At 36.0% G+C, this 24298-nt stretch overlaps 1 protein-coding gene across 1 annotated transcript in view; it reads left to right on the top strand.

Moving 5' to 3' along the window:
• Window positions 1-6521: 6521 nt before the first annotated feature.
• The window catches only part of LOC410943 (ras-related protein Rap-2a), a 30662-nt gene continuing 12885 nt past the window's right edge, over window positions 6522-24298 (top strand). Inside the window, exon 1 of the mRNA XM_394419.7 lies at window positions 6522-6869. The gene's annotated coding sequence lies outside the window, so the exon portion shown is untranslated. The remainder of the gene's footprint in view (window positions 6870-24298) is intronic.

Raw genomic sequence — 24298 nt, 5'->3', positions numbered from 1 at the left:
ACTTGCTCCCTCTGTTTTCCAATTGCTACGAAAACTAATTTACTTTAACTGCGATCTATCTCTTAAGCCATTAGAGATGGTAAGACGGTTATAAGCAATATTTTTCCAGAAACAAATATATTTATCGCGTAACTTTATCTTAAAACTCGATCAAACTCTATTAAAATTAGGAAAACTTTGAATCGCTGTAATTCTGAAGATAATAACTTCCGGTCGACGGATGAACGATCATTAGAAGCGCGGAACCTTGCCCTTTAAAATGGTCTTTGATTCGTTTCGATACGACTTCCGGTTCGCGAGATATCGTCGTGCAAAGAGAAAGATAATTTTTTAATCGTTTACTATCTCCGTTCTTGTTCCTTACTCGGACCTCTCGCTCGCACTTCGTCTCACTGACCTATCCCAAACTCCAGACAAATAACAGACGCGATTCCTAGAAAAATATAGTAGTACACATTTCCAGGAAAAAAATGTAGGTCACCGAGTCGTGCGTTCATTCATTCAACCTATATACCTAGTCTCGAGCACTTTGAATCCTTATATCTCGACAACCGATCGAGATATCGGGATAAAACAAAAAAGTACTTCAACTACTACTCACTGGCATAGTTTCGCAATTTTTCTTCCAATTTCTCCTCACGTTTTTTGCGTGAAAATTCAGAAGCTTCATTCGTGAACTATCCTATTATTATGATACAAAAATTATATATAATTTATAGAGCATGTTTTCAACATTCTCTAATATTAATTGAATATTTGAACGTATTTTAACTACATAAAAATCTACAATTTATTTGTAGAATGATAAATATCCAAGACTGTATCCGTGTCAAACAGTTCAATAAAGATTAGATGCAATTTATCTTTATACCCAAATAGTTTTTTTGATGGGACACTCCATACATTTTCTAGATCTATGTCATCATAACCGTTTGTCGAATAAGGAATGGATGAAAATATATTTCTTCAATTTCTCTTGATCTTTCACGATAAATATATAATAAATATATCTTCTCCTTACTCTAAGTAGGTTGCGGGCCAATTTCCGCAAAGAGAATCCCTATTTCTAGATAACGTCCGAAGGATGGGAACGTTGTAACAGGCAATAAGGCGAGACAATCGCATACGCATGGCTCGTTTCACAGGGAATTCAGTTTGGATAAATGAAACCAAAGCGCGTTCTTCCAACTTGGCGTTGCATTGAATTCATTTCACGTTCAACATTTCTATACGATTCCCCCATTCCTTTTTTTTATACTCTTCGAAAGCTTAAAAATTTCAAATTCAATTTATTAATTTACACCACCTTGGTCCACGCATTTAAGATATCGTAGCTTTCAATGATAGCAATTCAAGAAAAATTACATCACTCTAACCGGATTAAAACAAATCGTTACTTTTCGCTGAATCGATTATTCGATTTTGACTGATCGAATATTTAGCAAAATGGAGAGGGGGCAGAAGTTGCGGTTCGCGAACGGTTCAGATGCACGTTGATGCACGCAAACATTGACAAGGTTGGAAAGTTGGTCGCATACCATCGCCGCGCCGCTTTTCGAGGTTTGATTTCATCCGAAGATAAGAGGAAATTGGAAATTCCGTTCTGTCGCGTTTCGGTTTCATCGGCGTATCTGCCGGATGAAAGGCATACCAGCCAAACGTCGAGTTTCATTTCACATTGACGAATAAGCGACGACGCGTTCCTTTGTTATTATCGTGGGTCCGATAAAGCAAGTAAATTAATTCAATAACATTTTCACCCTTGATCAAGGGGCGGAAAATATATTTTGGAGGATATTAAACGGTCGAAAATTGGACCTGGATTATATCGACAAAGATTAATAAATTCGTTTATGGGCAAATTCAATGTCTTGCAATTTTCGAAAGCGGTGATTAAAACGATATTTATTTTCGTAGAGATGAAATTGTGGAATGGATGAATGATGACGAGCACACCTTCGAAACATGTATCATCACGGAAAAAGTTCAAGGTCCATTGTCTTTCTCGAATGAATAAAGAATCCATTAAAAATTGTCATACACGTATCGCAAAACAAACATGAAAAAAAAAACATTCGGAAATAAAACTCGATATTTTCCGATTTTTCAAAAAAAAAAAATAATAATAAAGCACCCACTTTTATGCTTTTTAAAACTTGCAACCATTCACTTTTGTTTACCTATACCACTCGAACGTGTTTTACCTTTAATTCTACCCTGTTTCAGAGCTTGCTAGATGAGAATCATAAGCTAGGGATCCAGTGGAAAATTCTCAACTTTGGAAAATTCACGATTCATTAAACGTCTCATAATTTATTATTACCCTTAACACTTCCTAAAACTACGAATTTCGTCTCAAAGAGTTTAATAATCCTGAAATGAAGCGCCTGAGCCTCGATCGTAAAATTAGCCCCTTATCACTTAAACCCCCCATCGTCGACCTTGACGACTTTCCACCCGATCATGATGAAATTACCGGCACGAGAGGGGAAGAAACTCCTAGGCCTAGTAGGGATAAAATCCCCTTTTTTCGCGTGTATCCCGAGTCAAAGGAAATTGGATCGGAGCTCGAATCGATTCAATCAGGAGGAGGATATTTATATTTACCACGTGGTATGCTTGTGTTTTGGGTACCAAACTTATTTTTTTTTATCCTTTGCCAAAAATTAATCATCGTTGGGTCTTCGATCTAAAGGGAATTGGAAATTCAATTCAAGGAAAGGGGAAAGCGGAGGAAAACAACTCGAATCCCGAATAGGGATGAATTATTCACGCTACCTATTGGGTTCAACGGACCCAGTAGACAAGTTTCTAAGTTATTTTAAGGGCGCGATGCGATTCTCCACGAAGTGAGAACGAGGAATTTCTCGTGCTCGTGGTATTTCAGTTACTGCTCGAACTGAGACGATCGAATTCGAGAAGCTGGCGCGTTCAAAATTTTATTTCATCGCAACGATCGTCCTCCCGCTGTTGCGAAACTTTTTTTTTTGATTTGCAATAAACCTGTTTTTTTGCAGGGTGCGAATATTTTTTATGAACAAGTTTGAACAAGAATTATTTTCTAGGAAATAATTAGCCAGGCTAAATCTTTTTAAATTAGTGAAGATTATTGCGCATTCCTCTTTCCAAAACTTTGTTTCAAGTTTAACGAGAGATATTTGTTGCAATGAGAAAATCAATTATTCCATTATGAAATGCAAATCAATCGAAATCGCGAAAGAGTAACTTATTAGGGGAAAAAATATCGGAATTATTCTACTAATTTCCAGAAAAATAAGCAATTGAAATAAGCAATGGGCAATAATAAAGACTCATAAATTTCGCGATTAATCCTTGTATCGCAATCAACCTCGACGAAGCCAATCGTGTATACGATTTAATTGAAATTTCATTATAACTAATCATTTATCAAGAGGATGTTTGAAAGAGAAATCTCGCGTTCAATCACGTATTCGAAACGAGATTTCTCACCCTCTCGATTAATCAATACGTTTAACAGAAAATTTTGTTAAAAATTTCTGATGTCTCCCGGAGAAATTGATTATATCGCGACACAACACATCGGCAAACGAATCTCGTTTATTTATCGTCCATCAGTTTGAAACATTCATCAACCAGCGCATCTACCGGTCTTATCGAACCGGAAGAATCCTCCTCTAAACCGTAAATCATCGCCTCCTGTCTTCGAGTGATGCACGTACGCGATCGGCCGTGTCGAGGAGAGCACGCAAGAAAAGGAAATCTAGGTCTCTCTCTCTCTCTTTCCCTCTCTCTGCAAAGTGAATAGTTCGATGTTTGTCGACGAAATCCACGTTTCCACGAAGAAAACAAGTCGCCTCGATTTCGGTCGTTGCCTCTGTTCCAGAACGAGGAGAACTTTCGTTCCTCGTCATCGAAGACTCTTCCCTAACATTCCACATCCCTCCCTCCTGGCGTAGCTACAGGGTTTAAAATCTCAAAGGTCGATCTTACTGAGGGGAGGAAAAAATAAAATGGGGGAAAAAGAAGAAAAGGGAGGTAAGAACGTAAAGGGGATACTAACGAGACGCAAAAGAGAGAGAAAAAGAAGAAAGATAGAAATGGGGCTGAGATAATAAGATTTTTTATCTGTATGTAATATTGAAATCATTAACAATGGAATACAAACTTTTGAAGAAAACTTTTTGCGGGAATATATGTATTTCCAAAAAGCGCTCGTTTGATGGAAATTTTTCTCATTTGGTTAAAGATTTTAAATATCATCGGATTTAAAAAAAAACGTAAAAGACACGATGTAAACAAAGAGACGAAAGGAAAAAAAAATGAAAGAATATAAATGAAAAAATACGTTCTCTCTCTTTGTATCAATTTTTAAAATAAACACGGGGAAGAAGAGATACTGGCATAACTCTGCGTGTAAAAAAGTAGCAGGAAACGAGATGATCCGAGGTGATCCGTCCAACAGCAAACGTAAAATTGGAAAACTTTAGACGAGCTGGCAGAATTGAATGGCCGTGCGGCGTCGTCCGACTCCGTGCTTGCACCAGCCTACCCTACCCTGCATCCCACCTAATACCCCCCTGCCTGGAAAGTAACTTGAATCTCATCAAAGTTGTGCGTGCAAACATTGACCCCTCCGTATCTCAGGTGCATCGATACCGTGGTAACTACCTCCCTGGGTGGTCTGACATACCCCAGGGAAATGCGAATACACTTGAATAGCTTTAAGCTCGAATTTTTTTCCCGTTGAGGAAGAATTTATCGAAATGGAAACTTTAAAAATAAAATTAATCTCGAGTTTGGAGTTTGTGAATGAATATTGCGGTCGGAGACATGTTCCACCCACGAACAGAACGAAGTTTGATTAGTTTGTCTAGTGTATAAATACAGTAGTGACTGAATCAACAAAATTCAAAATGTGTGAAACTGAATTCGATTTCAAACTAAACTCTCTCTCGGTGGTCTCCAATATTGATTATATTCGAAAAATCGGTGTACTGATTGCGGTGTATGTATATAGGAAGAAAGAGAGAAATAGTATATTTAAATATGCCGTTTTAAAAGTTAGGTGGATTGTTGGCAAAAATATTTCGAGGAGGAAAACGAAGGAGGAGACGAATACTTCTTCCTCATCGGCCTTTTTCGATAAATGATACGTTTATTTGCATGAAAATATCGGTAATATTTTCTCTGGTCCCTTCTACGAAGTAGATGCGGATCTCTCATCTAAATTCTGAGTAAACAACCGCTATATATCCTCGACATTTCTTCAGGATATTTCTTTGGATACGTAATTTCGCGGATCGAAGTGTGTATTTTTTATAGGGGAAATCTGTTCCGGCGGTGAAAATTTTGTGAAAGAGATTTGGTTGAAAAAAAAGAAAAAAAGAAACGAAGCGGATGATGTTGTAAGATGTATCACCAAAACGAGTAAAAGGAATGGAGGTGGAGTGGAAAAAAGCGAGACACCTTTATCTTTTCACGATATTAATGCCAACACGACATTATACAATCTCTAGTTAAAGCAGCGGTGCTGCGTGAGTGGAGGGGGATTAAAAACTCCAATAATAATAATTCACATAATGGATCTTAAATAAACGTTAATGAAATAACCAAGAAGTCCATAAACATAGTTCATTAAACGTATAACAGAAACTCTCCACGAGCAAAGTCAAAATAAAATTTAATTATCCTCCCTCTCTCCCTTCTCTCTCCCCCCCTCAAAAAAACAAAAGATTTCGCAATCACATTTCCCCTTCCAATCTCCTTCCAATATTCTCCAATTTTCTCCATCGAACGAACACAAGTTTCGACAGCCATATCATTTGATTTTTCCTTTTTTTCACGATCAAGATCAAAATCGAAGAACGAAATTACTCGAATCACTCAGATAATCAGATATTTCTCCTTTCCAAATCGCAAATCCCACCCGCAGCAGCACCATCGAAAAGACAAATTTCCCGCGTCCGCTGTAATTTTGATTCTTGATTTCCACGAGGAAAATCGACGGTGGAACGAATCTAATTACCCACCGACTCGACAATCAATCACATTTCCAATTTATTGCCTCTTCGTCAAAGTTATACGTTCGTCAAAGTGACCACCTGCCAGTTACACAGCCGTATATATATATATACAAAAGCAAAATCCTAAATATCCCTCCAAACCTTCACGGCAAAACACTCGTAATTACCGTTCACACGCGATACACAAAGCGCCTCAGTCGATGGTCCACAGGTTATATTCGGGCTGATTATATCCTCGCAGAAGATGGGAGCGGAAGCGTTGACCCCTACTACTAGCTCAGGTGCAGCATCAGGTGCTGTTGCGTGGTAGGGGTAGTCAGGTGCGCACAAAGAAAAGAGGGAGGAGGGGATCGGAGACGGAGACAAGCTTACGGAGGAGAGCGGAGGGCGGAAGGAGAGCGAGAGAGAGAGAGCAGCTAGCGCGGCTGCAGTCTAAAATACGCCGGGCCATTAGGTGGGGGTGTGCAGGTGGAAGAGAAGGTCGGAAGGTTACGAGAGCGCAGACGCCGACTAAAAGCATCGAGGATAGTACCCGGCACCGTAGCGGAGTACCGGACAGAGCTAGCTCGTCCGTAACGGTGTGTTCGTCTTGGCAACGGACGTCGGTCTTTATCCAGGGCGCCACGAGCCACGTTCACCTGCTTTGCCCCCCCAAAACCAAATCAAAATCTAACGCGCAATCCTCGGCGAACGCAGCAACAGTCCGTTGCGAGCGACCCGTCAACCGGCCGAGTCGAACCACTTTTCGAGTTCGCGAGTTACCGGCTGATCAACGAGGGACCGCTTTCCCGCGCTCCCGCAACCCGATTCGGTTCTCACCTGTTAACCGAGCCGTCGCGCTCCTCTTCTCTTCGAAGTGTTCAGGTAAGTTTCGTCGTTCCACGGTGACGGTGTAAAACTTTTAGAAAACTTTTGGAAAACATGATTTCTTCGGGTATGATTGTGTTAAGCTAGGTTAACAACGACGCGCCAATTGCAATGAAATTCGAAGATTTTTGAAAGAGAGACAGTGATGAAAGCTTATTATTGTATTATATTTTATTATTTTTATCTCGTGTTTTTTTTTCGATTAATTCGTAAATTTTTTTAAAGTTTATCGATTAGGTTTATCGATCATATACAATAGTTAGGAAAGTTTTGAAAAAGATATATAACGAGGAAAAATCGACGAATGTTCACGATGTCAGAGGCAACGGTCTACGGGTCCTTTTTAGTATTCCCTCCTAGTTCTTTAATTCATCGCTCCGCTCGACCGAAAGTGGTACATACACCCGCATAGGGAGTCAGTGAAAACAATGTCTAGTGACCGGCCGTTGAAAACTTTCTCAAACTCCTCTCTGGACAATGTGCGAATTACTCGAACAACAATATTCCTTTGTGGAATATTAACAACGTAACAACCATTGTCTACATTTAGCAAACTTCAATAAATCTTAACGAAACGACTCCCATTCGAATCACTTTATGAACACAGGGGCACAGTTTCTAATAAAATAATTAATTTCCATAATACCGTGCCTAGTTATTCGATTACTCTCGCACGAGGAGCGTTAGTTTTATACCTTGAGGTGTGCGTGCCTGATGTGGATTATTAATGGTACTGCACCCGAGATGTTTTCTCGTTGCATTTTGTTACTCGCCGCAACCCCCGAACGTAACTTCTCCTAATCTTCCCACGCAGACTTTCAGACGAGCAGACAAATTGTATTCGAGTGTGAAATTGGCTATGCATCTGAATTTCAATTATACGAACGATTTCTGTATTCTATATCTCTCTGAGGTAGAATGAGAAAGATGCGGTATTTCCATCGACAAACAATTTTCGAAACAATTTCTTCTTCGTCCTTCCGCAGGGGACTCGTTTCGAATTCCTTCTACTTATTTCTCTGGTCGGGAAAGAAAGAGCGCAATTGAACGACGAACAAGAGAGGAGTTACTTTTATGTAACGAGGGACGAAATTAATGTACGGCGAGACAGTCGGTAAACACCTTTCTGCTCCGCCTTAAAGTGTGTTTACAAGTTCCCCAGTGGGGTAGGACGAGATATGCTAATGCGACATTATACGCTCTATGATTATTTTAAGAATGATTCGACTTCCGTTTATCGTCCGCAAGGCGATGCGAATTTTCATCTTTAATTAAACCCGTTCCGCGATACCCTCCGAATAAAGGAGCAGTTGGTGTCGTTGTTACGGTTAATAGCCACGATTTTCCACGTTATTACGGTCTCTGGTTTTCTGGAAATTTCTCGAGGAGAATAATAATAAAAATCTTTAATTTTATGGTATGAATCAATAAATTTCAATATTGGAATATAAATTAATAACCAATTGGATTTGTGATATTTCATAAAATTTTGAATTTTTTCAATCTTCTACAATCTTCTACTTTCTTTTCCTTCGAAGACAAAAGGATATTATATACGTGCCACCAGTTTTTCGATATATTTCCTCGTTTATGCTTCCTCATTTTTCTCCAGTATTATCTAAACTATTCACTTTATCAAACTATTCCGTCAGGTGTCGTAAATGATGCGGTTAGATTGCGCCATTTACGAAAATCCTTTCGTACTATGTACTTCGGTATTGTCCTCGGTATAGTCTTTGCGATGGATTGGCCCGCATGCTATTTTCAACGCTGCGTATCTTGGCCATCGTCGATTCGATTTCGTGCAGGGGATTCATCCCTTCTTTTTTTTTTCGAACCAAGATACAGAAGATAGAGATTTATACAGCAGCTTCTATATTTTCGATCAATCGAAATCCTGACAGAAAAGATTTATACTTTCTACGTTATTTTTTCGAAAGTAATTTGCTTTAACTTTAACTTTAATTCATCCATATTTTCATATTTGGATTTAATTGTAGAAAAAATTAAGTAACTTTATAGGTTTATAGTTTTGTAAATTTTGTCACGAAATAATTACATTTTAGTTGATGATTTTGTCACGTTTACGAAAGAAATGATGATCATGAAAAGCGCGCAAAAAAAAAACTTTCGAAATAACACGTATCATGGAAACAAGTTCAAACGATCGACTAGTCTTCTATAACTGTTCCATCTTACGATTAACTCGCTATTTCTTATCGTCACGAATCTCCAAAGATGTTTTATTATCGAATATTCGAAGGGAAAGTATTTTAATTAAGAATTATATTCCAAAGAATTATATTTATTAATTTCACCCTGTTGTTTCCAAACGAAGAATTCCTTTGGGTACAAAATTGCAAGGCGAAAGAATATAAAGATCTGTTGTCTTTCTTTGTTGGAGTGCAAACGATCGTTTTAACGTACCATTAATGTAAATTTACCGGATAATCTTGAATTCGCGTGTGCAAAAAGGAAATTATTTGCAGAAGATATCTCGAACGCTCGCTACGAACGAGAATGATTCTAAAATTAATAATTCAACTTAAAATTTATTCACGGACGATCGAACATTTTAATCGAAAACTTTAAAACTATTCTATTTTCTATTATATCTTTCGTAGATTTGTGTGAAGAAATTTTTAAATTTCACCAAGCTGTCCAATTCAACAAAAGCAATTATATATATAAAAAAAAAAAAATAGACTCGTGGAAAATTTTCACGATCATCGTTCTATCGTTACTATCGTCGGAACTCGAAACAAGTTTCTCGAGGACGACGTATAAAACGAGACAACAAGAGATAACACGTTTCACGGGTTTCTTATTCTAATTATATTTATTCCACCACACTTGGAAGCTTTCTAACAACGTCGGCAATTAAAACTTATTTCGAAATTAAGCAATAAAAAAGAAAAAAAAAAATCTTCCATTATACCCTGTATCCTATTCACGTTTCGTCTCGAAACCGCAACATACGTCATTGTTGTTCATTTTTCCCTCGCCACAAATTAATTGATCCTCGATTTAACGTTCGCCCACGCCACGTATATTCCCACTCGTCAACTTTTCCTCTGGAAAACGCGGTTTGTTTCCACTCGGGTCCGCAATTGTGTATTTTCCCACGATGTAACGACGGGTTGGACTGAATAACTGTAGGCCCAGCTGGGGGCGAGATGATCTCGTGTCATTTCAGTTGCGAGAGAACGCGTTCAACATGTTTTCATCGTGATTACGATTTATCATTGTTGTTACCAATGCTCGTCTTCATCTTTCCGCTCTATAATACGAAGGGTATGGAGTTGATGATGAATTGAACAATTTAATATTCAGACGTACGCTCGTTTCAGATAAATAAATATATTTGAGTACTATGAGTGAAAATTTTTTAGAAACTCAGTTTCGAAAGAAAAGTATAATGATCTTTATATAGTATCTTTTGATCTATTTCTTAATTGGTTCTTAAAGATGTTAAAAATTGATCCGAAAGAAATTTTTCCTAATCCTCTTTAATAATATTTTCAATTAAATACTGTGTTATTTTACGTGATCTCAAAATTTCGCAAGCAAGTAGAATAATTGGTTATCGCCGGCTTAAAATAACGCACAATAGATGAAATTTCCTTTATCATTCGCCTCGTTTCATTTCAAAAATCGATGATAATAATTTTAATGATTCGTTCGCAGAGAGATTTAATGATAAATCGATTCCTTACAACTGCAAAATCAGAAATTGTCGGATTGAATCTTCGTTTACGATAAAACGCAACATTAATGCAACGGCAATGTGAGATTTAACATTTCTATTCTATCCCGATATTCAATTGTATTCCTATTGTAAACATACGAACAATCGTAATACGTAATCTTTTAGGATAAGCGTATTAATTGAATCCAATGACAAATTCACGGCTTTCCGTGGGACATCTGTTGCATTCGAGGCAATACACGATCGCTCTATAACGATCGCGGTAAATTGTAACGAGGTTTAGGTCGGGATCCGTTAATGTCATTCTATTACATATCTCATTCCAGCCAATATTACACGATGATCGTTTCGGCAAATTGCATTTCCAACAAGCCGAGGTGACAAACGATAAATGTTACATACCGTTGGTCAATTCGTATCGAGCGTGCACAACTAATGAGAGGAAGAGAAGGGGGAGGGCAGGATCCTCGTAAATATATCTCGTTTCTGATTTTAATCGAAATGTTTTTAACATATCTATAAATTTAAAATAAAAAATTTTAAACATTAACTTTCAAAATTCGACACTTTTTGCTTGCCTATCACTTATTCAAAGCACATCTTGATATATACACATGAAATGAAAAACAAACAAACGATAGACAGAAACGTTTTGATTTTAAAGTACAAACGTTCCAATCGATCCATATCTTTGCATGCCGTATCATCATTAAGATCGCTATCTCTGTTAATACACCGGTGAGAAATCTTTATTTATCAAGGCTGCCATACGTTTTCAAAGGACAAGTTCGTATCATCCTACGTCTATTTTTCCACCAGAGAGTCTGATCAATTATTCATTTCGCATTTCCTTAAAATAACACCACGGGCAAAGGAGGATTTAAAATAAGATCACAGGTGAATCACCCGCAATTTCTAAGAGAGAGAGAGAGAGAAAAAAAAGAAAAAAAGAAACGAAACTTTATTCTTTGCTTTCAATCCCATTCTCCCGAATATCCTCTCGAACGCGCGAGGAAATGCTTTTCGAAACACGAAACCTGATCTGAGCTTTCGCTTCGTATCACGAGATACAAATTTTCAACAATCACAATGCCAATCCCAATTCGAACAGATAGATTTGGGACGGTATTAATTGACTCGATTGTCAGCCTGGAATAACAAAGTCGATGAAACACGGCTCGTTGGAGACGCCGTCGTCGAGAAACAATCGTGAGAGCGACTCGCCGGTGAACGACGCCTTTCCAGCCATAAACCCGCAGGATGTACGTGCATGTCCAATTAACGTTGCACGCTAGACGCAACGAAACGAGGGACGAGGGGGGCCACTATCGATAATAATGTTTGACTTGGTGCACTCTGCGTCCGGACACTCCTATCGATTGCCGGGGCAACACGACCACGAAAAGATAGGACTTGGTCGGCGGATAGTGGGGTTGGGTCGATTTGCCTTTGATCTTCCGCCCTTGAGAAATGAATTTTAATATTTTTTGGAACGGCTGGAATTCTTGAATTTTATCCATCTTGTGCTTTTATATTATCGATACAAAGAACGCGATCAACGATTGTTGATTGGGAGTTTTTATAAGTAAATAATAATAAAAAAAAAAAATTAAACAGAAAGAAGAAGGGAAGAAGATTTTATTATCGCTTTCTGTGACAAGTGACGATCACCAATTTTATATATTTGCTCGAGAGATTAAAAAAAGTGGGTTGTAATTTTTTCATTTGATGTCAGAAATGAAAGAATTAACTGGAATTAATATTATAAATGATTTTCGCGTAAAGTTATATTCTAAATATCTCGATGTGTCGATACATCGATATGTTGACAAGTATTGTATTAAACATACAATTAAGTTTCGAGAATGAAATTTTGCTTTGATCAAATGGAACAGAAGAGTAGGATTAAGGCGCAAAGATTATTTTTAACGGTTTAATACTCGTGGGAGCGAGGGGGATGAACGTAACGTCAAATCGGTTAAAAAACAAACGGGATTATATCGCTCGAAATTAAATTCTTTCTCGGGTATATAATAATAAATGAAACTTTACTTTAGATAGAGAATTTATTCTGGAAAGCGCTCGAGGAAATTTACTTAGGATCAGTTTATCAATCAATTCCTATCTATTTTACGAAAGAAAATGTAGGATTCCGCGTATTCGAACGTATCAACGAATTTCGACCAAGGAAATCAAATTTTCTCCGTGCAAATCAAATTTTTATCTCGCGAATACTCTTGGAAATTTAGTTAAGATCGACATAGTACTGAATATATATATAAAATATCGCGAAAAGAGATTTCATAAAGAATACCATCATGTATATTGTTCACATTATAAAAATTATATTATTACAACGATTATTATATTTAATTTTATCCACGATATTTATCTAAGCGCATATCACAAAAATATATATACAATCTTCTTATATAAAGGAATTTAAATAATTGAATATATTAATAAACATTTTCATATGTAAAACTGTAATAAATTATATATGGAGCAATTTCTTTTTCCAAAAGAAAAAGAAATTTTCTTTTTGTTTTACGCAGTGATAAAGCATTAAAATGAGCATGTAATAACATAAAAGTTTTATTCTATCCGATTACAAAATTATTTATTTAAAAAAAAAAACGAAAAAAAACAATCAATCCTTCGAAATAATATTCCACTAAAAAAAAAAATTGCCCTTTATAAAATCTCTACTCGTAAATTTTCATTAAAAATAAAATTATCACAGATTTTCGTAACATAATTTGTTCATTAAGCTTATATAAAATACATAGAAAGTTTTACGAGCGTCTGTACAACGGGATACAAATTTTGATCATTAATATTTTCACGAAGTGACAATCGCTCATTTTTTTTTTTTTTTTTTTTCTTTCTCCACGAGAGAAATAAAGTTAAAATATCCTAACAGGAGGTGAAATGAATTGAAATATAAATTTCCAGTGAAAATTGTATTTAACGATAATTTTCTCGTCGTACGATCGGAAATTGAAACTGCGTGGGAATGGACGATACCACGGGAAAAATTCATCCCATGCACCTTTCATTTTTCGTGTTCTCGGCTCCCATCCCTCGAAAAGATCGATCTGTCCCGAGCCAACCTTCTTCGAATTCCTTCACCTCTCCTCTTCCCACAGTTTCGAGCGAGCGATATACGTGGCTCGAATAGAAAATTTCTGTCCCAAGATTGAGGACGCATATACAAAACGCGATCCTGAGTGAGACGGATCTATCCGCGATCGATTCAAATTCGCGTTATCCACCTTCCATTTCTCCTTAACCAGCCCCGATTTCTTCCACGACTTGCCCCGCTTCGATCCGCTAAAGCACGAATCCACTCGCTCCTCAACTCGTTCAGACTAACTTTGTAACGATGTAAATGTAATGGGTCTCTCGTAAAAAAGTTTTGTATTGGTTACCGAGGGCTTTGTAACATCTCTTTTGCATATCTCTACTTTTTCTCAATCTATTTTTCGATATATAACTCGAAGTATAAATCTTTATGATTCTTTTATCGATGCAAAAGTTTCTTTTTTTTTTTTTTTTTTTTTTTGAAAAAAAGTCATCGCTCGTATAAATATATTGAAATATATATTGAACAACATAAAGGATATATTTTTTGCCAATCGAGAAAAATGTTTTAGATTAACCGAACGTAATGTGTTATTATATCATATCGGGGATGATAATTTGTCGTTGTTTGTATTATATATAAATATAGAAATAAAAGTAGATTTAATGAAAGTAAAGTAAAATATATATTTGCGAGAAAATTGAAAATACAATACGCCTGGTGTACGTTTACCGACAAAAGAAACGAGCTAATCAAATTTATTTATATTTTATTATTCCCCGCGAGATGAATAGGAGCTAAAAATAACAATAATAAGAAACAAAGATATCATAGAAATCGAAAATGGAGAATCGATACAACAATCTTCTCTCGAAAATGCTTGCCAATATGAATGGATGAAAATAAAAAAAATATAAGGAAATTTGCGAATTTCAATTTATCTTTTGAGAAAATAAACGAAAGTTTATTCGATATAGATATCCTGTATTAAAGGAAGTGATTTGACAGACAAAAAAAAAGAAAAAGAAAAGAAGAGTAGAGAAAATTGGAAAAACAATTGGAATGAAAACTCTCTTTCTCGTCTGATGGCGATTTCTTGCGACACGATAATAATTACGTACGTAATCTCATGGTCACCTTTTCTAACCTTTTTCTCTTCATTTCTTCTTTAATTATAACAGCAGCGGACTCAAGATTAATCTCACACCGTGCATTGTTAAGATGAGCTTCGTGATCCACTTTCTCATACTTTGTAACAACTTATAAATGAAAACTCTGATCGATAAAAACAATTTTCTTCAATCGAAAACTCGAACTTGTTCACCCCGGGACTATGCAACTATGTTAGAAACTATAAATCGATTGTATCTTCCCTTGCAATTTACGATGTGAGATAAAATTGCAACGAAATTTTTTTTTTCTATACATGCCAATTATGCTCTCAGACGTTCTCATAAATACTGTCAGAAATTATTAAAAAATTATTAATTTTATAAGATTTTTAATTCTTGTATCCCTTCAATCAAAATCGTTAAATACAAGTCTGTCTGAAGCAAAAATCTTTTCTCGAATGAAATGGAAAAAATTGTTCGCTTTAAGCTAACTCTTAAATTGATCTTACACAAAAAAGACACGTGTAAAAAGAAATGGAGGATAATTATGAAAATCTATTTAAAAATGAAATTCTTGATAATCTTTCGACGACAAAATTTCGCCGACAATTAAAATATAATCGAGATGATCGTGTTAATTTTAATCTGCTACTTGAATTAACATATGGATAATCCTATTCTCGAACAAAGTGTATACGAGGGGAAAAAAAAATCCACGACGATTCAATCGTTTAATCGCGGTTAACCGGGTTTAACCGCGAATGGACGTACACGTGATTAACTTAGAATATGGCAATTATTCGTGCATGAAGCTTCGTCAAAAAGAAAAAAAGAAAAAAAAAAGACAAAATCGTTGGCCACAATGGAACAACAGATTTTATTTCCACGGGAAGAGATACAGCGTAAAATATCCGTCCGTTTTCAATGACATTTCATAACGCGCGAGATGATACGACGATATTCGTAGCCGGAAATTCGCCCAATGAGAAATCGTTTCGAAATCAACTCGACAGAGAACGATTTGTCGGTGCTGCAGCTGTTGAAAGTTTGTCGGTGAAAAATGACGTCGCGCTTCCTCGCCCCCTTCTCCATTTTCTTTCTCCCGTTTAATCTTTCTCGATAATAATAATAAGTAACAACAATAAGAAGATGATGAAGAAATTAAAAAAAAAATTGGATTCTTAATACATTCGTTATCACTTGTTGAAGTTAACGTGTCGATCTAACGATGCTGTACATCGATAATAATAGTGTGCAATAAATTATCTATATATTCGTAGCTGCGAAAGAAATATCGATGTCATTCTTCGACACGACATTTGCTATCGAAGCGTTTTGTCGATTTACAATTAGTATACGTTGTGCCCATCCATCTATAGTGGCCATTCATCAATAAGAATCGACGAATCACTATTCGAAGAAAGAAATATCGATATTGCTGTTCCATCGAAACATCGTCGATATAGCACCAACAACAAATTTAATGTCATATTACGCATTATATCTTTGTAACATCAAATGTTCACGATTAATGTTAGTAAAAGCGTGTAAGTGTACTGATAATTTGTTTACAAACTATAAGTTATTAGATATCCCTAATATTGATAGTATTTGTTAAATATAAGTGTACAGGACATTATTATTCTATGAATTTATCATATATTATAAATATCATAAAATTAAAATTTAAAAAAAGAAAATATAAGACTTTTTTAACTTAATTTAGATTATTTTAGTAATTTGAAGCTACTTGGTGTGAATAGTGTCCAAAAGAGAGTATTTTTTCCACGTTTTGCCAGCATTGCAGTTAACTTCTTTAGAGGTTGAGAGGAGGGTTTAGGGTCAAACAATTTCAATGTGTTTTTTGGCTCATGAAAAAGTTAGCTGCAATGCCAGAGAAATGTCAGGAAAATTTTCCCTTTGGGCACAATTTACACAGGAAAACTTCAAATGGTAACGAAGCTTAAAAACTACAGACCAAGATAATTTTACACTCTGGACACGCTTCATATATGATCTTTTTTTTTTTTTTAGATTTAAATATTTTCTAATGTTGGCTTCGATATATAAATTACCAAAGATATTTCTATCTTAAACATAATATTATTTCGGTGTCGTAAAATTTTCATACGATTAGTGTTCCACGGTTCAAAAGTTTAAAGAACTATCGATTTAGATCGAATTTCAAAGATGTGAAGTAGATTTTTCACCGAGACAACGGTCGATCACCGATTAATTAACCCCCAAAAAACTTTCTATCTTTTCAATCTCTCGTATCTTTTCAATCGTTGAAACACGACCGAGCAAAAAGAGCGGAAAGTTTCACAAACTTGGTCCAAGTCGAATTTATACCCCAGTGAAGAAGCTTTTACGTCGATTGTACGAAGTAGAAACTTCTATCGTTCGAATGTATGTTGCAGATTTTTGAATTTACGACACAGAAATTCACATTCATTCGTTTTCTTCCTTAATGCCGCGAATTATTCGATCAATGAAACGTTAGATGAATGATAGTTTCCATGAGATCGTAGCAATGCTTCTGATGCATATTCCATGTACTTCGGGATTCGTGTTTGTAACTTTTCAATTACTCTCTCTCTCTCTTTCTCTCTCTCTTTTTCTCATTCAAGTTTGGACTAGTTGGTAGAAACATAGTAGAGCGAATTTTTATCGCTACCTTGGGATCAATCATGCTACCTCTACAGATTTCTTTTGGAAGGTTGCTGAGATCTCCGTGGTAAAGAAAATTCTTGAAAGAAAGATACCACGAAAGAAAAGTTTCTTTGAATTTTTATGAAGAGACTTCCCATAAAGTTTCCACAGTTTTTAGAATTTTAAAATTATGAAGTTGTTTCGACCAGTCCAAAAGATCGAAATTTTGTTTTTTCTTTTTCTTTTTTTCCGCAACGTCGACACGATTGTTTTAAAGTTTCAAAATTATATATAGACAATATAGATTCAGAAATTATTTATTATTAATGTACCGTATCTTAATAAACCATATTTCCAACGTATGACATTTTAACTTTTTCCACATGATATTATCTCACGTGGGAAGTAATGAAATTAACATTAAAAATTATACAATTGTCAGACGTTCACAAAATTTATCTTCTGTCTATGTATCAAAGAAATCGAAATGGCATTATTTGCAACGTTTGTAAAAAAAAAAAGAAATAAATTTTACATCAAATAATTTCCAATTTAAATAAATATTCAACTTAATCTTCAACCATAGTAATATATATTATAAGTATATCTCCAACATTTTGCATACTTTTTTACACTCTGTATATAGATTTTTATTCATTTAAATTTTATGCATAAATGCATGAACATCCTCAGCCCCTAAATAATAATAATAATATTCTTCATATATAAGCAGCAACAAGCAAAGTAACGAACTAACGACTAAGAGTTACGTAAGAGGCTCTAACGTCAACTTAACAAGAGATTGAATATTAATAAAAAAGTAACGAAGAGAGTTGGAGTGCCATTACAAAATCCTGTTAACGCGGGAAATATTTTTTTCATCGTTGAGGAAGGATTAAATATCTTCCGTGTAATATATCATCGTGAAACAGCCGTGTGCACACAGTCGGGCGGGTTTTGAAAGGGTTATTCATCCTTTTTTCACGGAGCTTACTGTTTCGCGCCGTGTATGAATGGATGTATCCCAAAATAAACCAACCAACGTCTACGAACAACAAGGATAACGAGGATTAAAATCTCGCTGACACGAGACTGGCTTAAACCAAGTAAGGGATATCCGATTTGTGCCAATTCGCCGGGATAAAATTCGATCCATTTGAAAATTCGACGAGTGAGAAAAGATTATTTGATAATAGAACGTGATAATAAGAATCGAATTGTGCGTGGACGCTTAATACGCTGCCCGTGATAAATAACATTACAATTAATATCCACCGCGCGTTATATTCATCGGCGCAAAGTGCAATATGCACGATTTCCGCGTTGCATTATCTCGCTAATATTTGAATGGATGCTACAATATGTATCGTTACAAGTTGAATTTTAAACGACCGGTTAATTAAGCGTAATTAAGTAATTACTTTTGAATTTATTGAAATTTAAATTACTTCCGACACGAATATCGCGTAATAGGCGAAACTAATCTCTATGTAGTACATTTTAACGGATAATTAATTCGCGTAACTCTCGAAGATTGTATCTGGCCGATTAATAGTAGTATCAAGTGGAAAATAGTACAATGTCAAAGCCTGAGGGGAGAATATAATGGAACGGAAAGTTTTCTACGCGTGTAGATCCGTCCGATGAGATCTAGCTGATGGGATGATACAGGAGAAGGTTCGAACAAAGTGACAGAGGGATTCTCTGTTTATTAAGAGATAAAATCGGATTAAACGGATAGTTGTTAATACGAAAATTTAATACACTGCAAAGTATATATATATATATATATTCCAGGAAATTTCAAGGCTTACGCGTTCAACCCAAAGTTTGAATTACTTATCCCCCTTTACTGTTTATCAATTTGCAAATTGATTGGCTAAGTGTATACAAATTTTACGCATTTGTCGACGTCACGCTCGCCTCATTTTCATTTGATGAAAATGGAATTAATATGTAATAATTAATAAACAATTATATCCAGTGATTTGCCCAGCCGTTTATCTAACATTTATTCTTTTCCCGTTTCAATTGTTCAATTGTTATTCATTATCAAACCGTAATGGACGATAAATCCATAACAATATCCACATTGTTATCGCAACAAAACGGCATACAACTTTAGATATAAATTGCATAAACGAATAACACGCAGGAACATTATCGTCGTTTAATTTCGAATCGATCGGATATCACAAGCTAAGGATGACAAATTAAAATGTACAAATTCGCATACGAATCGGTCAAATCCACTCAAATCTTTAATCCACTTTGTCCGCAAATATTATATTTCCGCCAGATTTCCCGACCGACAATTTCACGATCATTCAATGACCGATAATCTCTCTCGACATAAATTAAAAAAAAAAAAGTATTAATAATAATAGATCAATTCAGTCCTCGTTTCAATCTCTCGATTAAAAAATTAATCTCTCGAAATTGTTAAACGATTGATTTCCAAGGGTGACTAAGGAAATAATCTTTTATAAAATCTTAAACAACGACAACCATAACAACAATAATGATTCCTATAAATTCCTATAATTTTTTTCTTTTCTCCTTTAACAAATTCCCAACTGGGTCAATTTTTACAATTTTATCTCGCGTTGATAACTCGACCACGTTTCAGGAATCACGCTCCTGAATATGGATGAGGGATGTTTATCGCGATGTAAACGCGTACAACGAAATTTTTCTGCTTATTCGTCAAGAGTTTTCGAGGGCAAACGTCGTCGAATAAATCTCGCGTGCCAAGAGGCAGAGACAACCCTACGGGGAGGTAAAGAATTTACAAAGCAACGCGAGGAATCCCGATTTCTTCGTTGGAATGGATTTCGCGTGTCGTGGAAAATTGCGCGGTTTGTCTTCGTCTCCTGCTTCCTTCTCCTATTTGCTAGCCAACGCATCCCAACCACAGTCGATCTTCATTGAACACCGAGAAGATAACTCTCTTTCTCCACCCCGCTCTCCGTATTTGCAGTCATCCTTGATCGTGCTTTATCCCCCCAAGCACAGAATCTGTTGTTCCATCGCGAAATTTCCACCGATTTCGACCATTTTTCTCCACTTTCTCACCGCGCCAATCCTGTCTCCCAAGCTACTTTAACCGAGTCAATATCGACAAAAGTCGATATTCGAGAAGCAATATCGCTGGTCGCTCCTGGAAAAAAGAGTCTCCCCATACTGGATTTTTCAGTAGATAGATCGTTAAACTTTGAAATTGGAGAGACTTTACGTGGAATGTGAACGTTAAATTTTTTTGGCTCGATTCGAGGGATACTCGTGAATTTATTTTGATACTCGAGTCACGATCCCCCCGTTGTTTGCTCTCGCGAGCGAAGAAATGTTCATTTGTCGATTGGACACGAAGTTTCCGGATGTAACTGGATGTTCACGATTCGGTTTGCATCCCATCCGCATTTGACCCCGATTATTCGTTGGAAGAACGACCCCTTTGCATGAAGAAGCAAGCGCGGATTTACGAAACGAAGAGGGCGGATAAGGTGGAAATTGAAATTGAAAGAGGATTCGCCGATGTGCGAATCGAACGCTCGGTTAATAAGAAGAGAGAGGGATGAAGCAAGAAGAGAAAGAAGGAAAAATGACGTCTTGGAAAGATGAATTATGGAAAGTGGACATTAAGATTCATGCTCTCTCGTGGAAAATTTAACTCGATCCGGAGCAATTAAAGCTTTGTCGTTAATCGAAACTTAGATAGCATCGAGAAAGATGAAATTGAAAGGCGTTTTTATGATTTTTATATGATGGAAATATTCCTTTCTATATCGTTAACGGTGAGAAGAGTTATTATTGCATTGATATTAATATTTTTATTCAATTTTGGAAATATATTTTAAATATGTGTAATAATGAAAAAGCAGAAGTAAATAAAATTATTAGAAGAACTCATAACTTTGAAGTAACTTTTTTCAGATGACAGATTCTTTCTTAATTATCAATCACAAATGATTCATATTTTCGTGTCAAGGAGCAATACTTTAAATAATCCTTCTGCAAATGGAATAACAAAATCGAAGATAATAAAAATAATTTAACCAGACTTGCAAATGAAATCGATGAAATTTACGACTAATACGACTAATAATATTTCTGGAAAGTGAGTGTAAAAATACGACGGAGTACTGAATTTAATACTCGAATACAGGATAACAGTAGAGACATCGCTATATTACCGCAAATGTCCAGGAAAATATCGTGAATTCCGCTCGGCTACGTGTAATCATGGTGATCGCGAACAGACAACCCTAATTGCGCCTTGCGAAGCGACATATCGCAATGTCATTTTCAAAGTTTCACAGGTCGGCACCCTTAACGAGCGACTGGCGCCGTATTTTTTCCCCAGCTGGATGAGATATGATCTTTTTTCACGACACCGAAAGAGGCTCTTCCTGTAGAAAAACGATTCTCAATCTTTATTGCTTCGCGTATCCGAAAGAAAAATACTCTAATCCTCTATAAAATAGAGAATATCGTAATTTTCACTTCGATAGACTATTCCTGTTCTTTAATACTACTTCTAATAAAAAAATCTATAAAATATAAAAAAATCGATGATGCTCCATCAAAAAAGACTCATCCTTTCGATTTTTCTTGCTTGAAAAATGAATGCAAAATTGGAATTTTCCAAGTATCGAGACTTCCATTTATATACAAATCTAGTACGAATATTTTATATTTTTTTCTATATATCATCAAAATTACTTCTCAGATTTTCAATATCTAAATTAAACTGTGTTCAATCAATAACGCGGAGCTAACAGATTTTAAGATTTTATAATAGTGTATCCTCGAATTTTGACGTATTGACCAACCGTATCTAAGATTGAGAACCGCTGATGTAAAAAAGACCGATCTCTTAATGATATCTGAAATTTATGCGTCGCCACTTATCGAGTATCGTGTCGCCTGCGTTATCGCGGCTTAACCTAAATACGCACTAACAAATGTCACGTACTCTCTCTCCCCCTATATGTCCTACGTGGAATACAGAATGCGCCATGTTGTTCGCTACAATTTGTTTTAGGCACGTACAATTTCACGCACTCCGTGAAACAATTTGCCGGCAATCATGCTCGAAGATTTTGGGAGAAATGAAATGGAAAAATCTGGAAGGAAATCGGGAAGGGACAGAAGGTAGAAGAGAAGAGGGGAGATATGGCGGGGATTCTATTTATCTGGTTTTCTTTTCGTCTGATTTAATCAATGGTATTTGCGGATCGTGTCTTCGAAATCACGGGGCTTCGATTCTTGATGGAAGATTGGATCGAGGGATGAAATTGAGTTTCAAATAACGCGAACATGTGTTTATCCCTTTTCAATTTAATTCAATCTTATCCTCAAATATACAGAAATAATTTTTACATTCAACAGGATAGTGTGCGCAATTTAAATTATATATGATTTCGACTTTACCAAAAGGATTAGATATTTCACGAATGTTTCACGATATTCGCGTGTCAAAGAAATATTAATGGAAAATTTGGTAAAATCAGTAGAAAAAAATTTGAAACAATACTTGTCTAAGATAGAGCGACAATATTAAGAGGATTCTCGTATTTAATATCGAGCTACTTCTTTGAAACTTTAGTTAGATCTATACCCAGTGTCTGTTACATATATATAAATCCTTTTCTTATCTTGATGCACTTCCTAGTTTTTAGTTCTAGTTTAAATTAAACCACCAGTTTCTAACTAATAACTATCTATCTTTCGACTATCGTTTAAGCTCCCGTGCAAATGTACAAACACTTTTTGTTAAGTCTTTTATAGTTGCAACTCTCTAGTTATAATGTTGCTAACAAGGACAAAAGAAAACATCAATTTTCACCAATTTGCAACAATAAGTCTGTGTATTCCGCGTACTTCAAAAATGTATCATAAATCAACACAATCGCGCAACAACCCGTCAGAAACTCTCCTCTCAAAGGTTGGAGAACGAAGAATTTCCGTCATCTTTTCACATCTCGATACTACAGTTTCGTTTCTTCGAAACTGTCGGTCGACTTGCACATCGCCTTTCGCTACTCGAAGGAAGGAAACATTGAATGTTCTCTGAACCGAGAAGAAACCTTCTCCTCGATGAGAGGAAATGGTATTTACCACTGCGTCGTGATCTCGTGACGCGGGATCTACATTCCTTTCCTTCCTGGAAAACATGTCCGTTTTCCCACTATTTGTCAGTGTCAGGAAGGGAATCTTAGGTTTAGATCGGTGTGTCGAGTTAAAGTTTATAAATCGAAGGATTCCGGGAGATACGATTCTTTACAAGGAAGGGGAAAATAGAAGCGTGGGTGGTTAAGATAAGCTTCGATAAATGATTGAACCTGGCGGCGTACGAAAATGGAGACGTATTCTTCTTCCTTTCGTAGAAATTTTTAATAAAATAGTAAAGAATTGGTGTTAAAAAATGTGGGTAATGAGTGTGAAAAAAAAATAAATATATTCAGGAGAACAAAAGATGAACGAAAAAAGAAGCGATTCTGGTAAAAACGATACTGGGAAAAGGAAACATCAAATGTTGAAATAACATTTTACAGTGTCGGTATGATGTATCCTCTATTGTTGGCAAATGTGAAGCGAAATTGCGAGAAGACAGAGTGATTTCTTCACGTTCTTCATTGTTAAACTTGTAGGAGGGTCTAAATACATAAGGGAATAACAGAGGCAAATACAAAAAGCGATTCATCTACTTGACAGGAGAACGAGCACATTTATCAATCTCGATCCTCTCAAATACTCGTGCCACTCGTCCAAAAAAAAAAGGGTTCTTAGAAGGAAGGTTCATCACCGACGTCATTAGCATCGAACGAGAATGCTCCAGCAACGTTTCGAAACAAGGCAACGAAAT

Source organism: Apis mellifera, linkage group LG3 (genome assembly GCF_003254395.2).
Source record: "Apis mellifera strain DH4 linkage group LG3, Amel_HAv3.1, whole genome shotgun sequence".
NCBI classification, from domain to species: Eukaryota; Metazoa; Arthropoda; class Insecta; order Hymenoptera; family Apidae; genus Apis; species Apis mellifera.
The sequence above is the reverse complement of the archived record's forward strand: the minus strand, read 5'-3'. Positions and strand labels throughout refer to the sequence as shown.